General features: G+C 52.7%; 1 protein-coding gene across 1 annotated transcript in view; it reads right to left on the reverse strand.

Annotated features, from left to right (window-relative positions):
- The window catches only part of VILL (villin like), a 16,406-nt gene extending 14,179 nt beyond the window's left edge, over window positions 1-2,227 (reverse strand). Inside the window, exon 1 of the mRNA XM_007462693.1 lies at window positions 2,163-2,227. The gene's annotated coding sequence lies outside the window, so the exon portion shown is untranslated. The remainder of the gene's footprint in view (window positions 1-2,162) is intronic.
- Window positions 2,228-3,071: the final 844 nt, after the last annotated feature.

Consider the following 3,071-nt stretch of genomic DNA (forward strand, 5'->3'; position numbering starts at 1 on the left):
GAAAGAGTGAGGGAGGGAACAGTAGCCAGAGTCCTCAGGCCCTGGCCGCCTGTACTCTGGGCTCTAAGCAAGAGCTCTCCCCATGCACAGCTCTCCAAAGACGCTTCATCATAGCCTGTGCCTCTCATGAGGAGGGCTGCGTAAACAAAAGGGCCAGCACACCAGGACACCAGGGTACTGCAGACGTAGGCACAGAGGCCTTGCAAACAGGGACGTGCCTTGTCATCTGTGCTTGTGTACTTGAAACAGGGCTGAGCTCTGTGGACAATGATAGGCTTTGAGTCTATGGACAACCTCTGCAAACAGACAGGGCGTTTGAAACAGGCTATGCATACAGACACAGGATCCGCAGCCAGGGACAGTCACTGTAGACAGCGATAGGCTTGCAGCCAGGCGAGGGCTCTGCTAGTCACAACAGGTGCTGTAGGCAGGGACAGACTCTGCAAACAGGGGCAGGCTCTTGAAGTGAGACAGAATCCTGTAGACAAGACAGGCTCTGCACACAAGGCGAATAGGCGTAGGTCTTTCAGACAGTTAGGAGATAACCATGCAAAGAGACACAGCACCTACAGAGAAAAGGGACAGCTTCCTCAGACCTAAGAAAGGGATGCAACAGGCACAGGTTCTCCTGACAAAGATGAGTTCTGTTGACAGGGACCACCTTTGTAAGGATGACCTACGTGAAGAGACACAGACTGGACCCAGGGAAATTCAGACAAGCTGGGCAAACAGGTAAAGGTTATGAACGCTGAGAAAGGCTCTACAGACAGTCCCGGGTTCTGCAGGTGTGGAGGAGTTTTGCAGAATTGGGAAAGGCTTTGCAAACGTGGATGGGGACAAACCCTTAAGACAGGGACTCTTTGCAGAAGAGACAGGCTCTGCAGATATGAACAGGCACATAGATAGGCAAGGCTCTGCAAAGAGACACAGCATCACCAGTCAGAGAAGTGCTTGCCAGACAGAGGCAGGCTCTGAAACAGGCAAAAGCTCTCTAGGCATGGTCGGGCTCTGCATGCAGGGACAGCCTTGGGAAACAGCCTCAAATCCTGCAAACAAGGAGATCGGAACAGCCTGGGCAAGCAATCGTGAGCTCTGCAGAGCAATCCAGGCTCTGCAAAAAGACACAGGCTCTGCAGACAAAGCCTGTATAGACAGAGACTTGGCAGATTGGGATAGGTTTTGTAAGCCCACACAGGCTCTGCAGACAGACAGCCTCTGTTAACAGTGACAGTGTCTTCAGAGAGGGCAGGATGTGCTGAAAGGAGCCGGCCAGGAAATCAGCTCCATGTTCCAGCACAGATGCCCCAGACATGGGCAAGATCTTAAAATGGGGCTGGGTTCGGTAGAGAGCCCGGGTTCTGCAAACAGGGACAGGCTTTAGAAAAGGATGAGTTCTAGAGAGAGATAAAGGCTCCATGAATAGGGACAGGTTCTGTTAACAAGTACACATGGAATTAGGAGTAGACTGTGCGGACAGGCATGGGCTCTGCCAACAGGGATGTGCTCTGTCGAAAGACAGGGGTGCTCCCAGACACAGTGACACATGGCAGTGAAGAAACTCTTTGTAGAGCCTGCAAGCAGACAAGAATTTCTATCCAGGAAGTTCAGACAAGCTGTGCAAATAGGCAAAGGCCCTGAAAAATGTCACAGACTGTACAAATAGGGCTCAGGTTCTGCAGACAGAATAGGCTCTGAAATAGGAAAAGACTCTATGAATAGGGACAGCGTCTAGAGGCAGAGATACTCCCTGCAGAGGAAACAGGTTCTGCTGACAGGGCCAGGAACTGTAAACAGACAATGCTTTATAGACAGGGACGGTGTCTTTAGGCAGAAAGAGATGTCCCAGCCAAGGCCGCGGGACAAGCTCCGGAGACAGGGATAGGCTTGCGTTCAGGGCCGCTTCTGCAATAAAAGCATATCTTATCCATGAAGAAAGAGGGACAGACTGTTTAAAAAGACCCAGGTTCTGAAAAAAGACACTCTCAAAACAGGCTCAGGACAGAAAGAAGCTCTGCAGATAAGACAAATGTTCTGCAAACCCAGGACAGACTCTGCACACACGGACTGTCTCTGAAGATGACAGACTCTGCAGCATGTGACAGGCTTAGCTAACATGAGCAGTTTGCGTAGATCAGACCAAAACATCCTCAAATTCTTGAAACAGAGCTGAACACTTAATACACACAGACTGCAAACAGCCACTGGCTCTGCAAACAGCAACTTTGCCATGCTCTGTGGTTCTGACTGTGCACAGGAGAGAGAAGCGTGGAATGAGAGGGATCTGGGGAAGGGGGCTCTGGATTTTGTTTCATGTCGGCAGGGGACTCTCAACGACCCCGGGGCTTCCCTGCATCCCTCCTTCAGAAACCTCTGCATGAGGTTTGGTCATTCCTTCATCCGTGGAAATTCTTTCGACGTGTAACCTAAATCCTGCCAGCTGCAACTTTTCCTTCTTGCTGCTGCTTTGCCCAATAGACCCAGAAGTCCCTTCTTTCTGAATTTCTCACTCCTAGTGGCCCTGGGGTGGTGTTCACTCCTCTCCCCTCCCCTCTCCACTCCACTCTAGCCGTGCTATATCAGCAGGAGGAACAACCTTGACCCTGCATGATCAGAGGAAATGAAGTGGGAGGGGAGATACAGAGTTACAGAATCAGAGGCATAGCGTGACAGGTGGCACCGAGTGGCCCAGCTTCCTTACGTCTTTGTCCAGGCCGGGCCCAGGCCCTGGTGAGCTCACAGTGGGAAACACCCGGCCCTCTCAAAGAGGGCCAAGATGGCCATGGATGTGGGGTGAGGTGGGGTGGAAGAGGGAGCTGCCCAGAACAGGGCGGGCAGAGGGGGTTCCTGCCGGGGCTAGAGCCGCCCCCCGAACCCGTACTGGAGACCCTGTGTGCTGATGGCCTGGCCTCCCTCACTAGAGCATTGGATTCCGGGGCCAGGGGCTTGTCCTCCTGGTTTACTGCCGGCTCCTGCTGCCTGACACCTGGCAGGTTCTCAGCCCATGACTGCAGGAGTGAAAGCGGACAGAGAAGGGAGTCACCACGTGCTCTAACTGCACCCAGAACTGCTGT

This window comes from Lipotes vexillifer, unplaced genomic scaffold (genome assembly GCF_000442215.2).
Source record: "Lipotes vexillifer unplaced genomic scaffold, Lipotes_vexillifer_v1.1 scaffold539, whole genome shotgun sequence".
Taxonomy (NCBI): domain Eukaryota; kingdom Metazoa; phylum Chordata; class Mammalia; order Artiodactyla; family Lipotidae; genus Lipotes; species Lipotes vexillifer.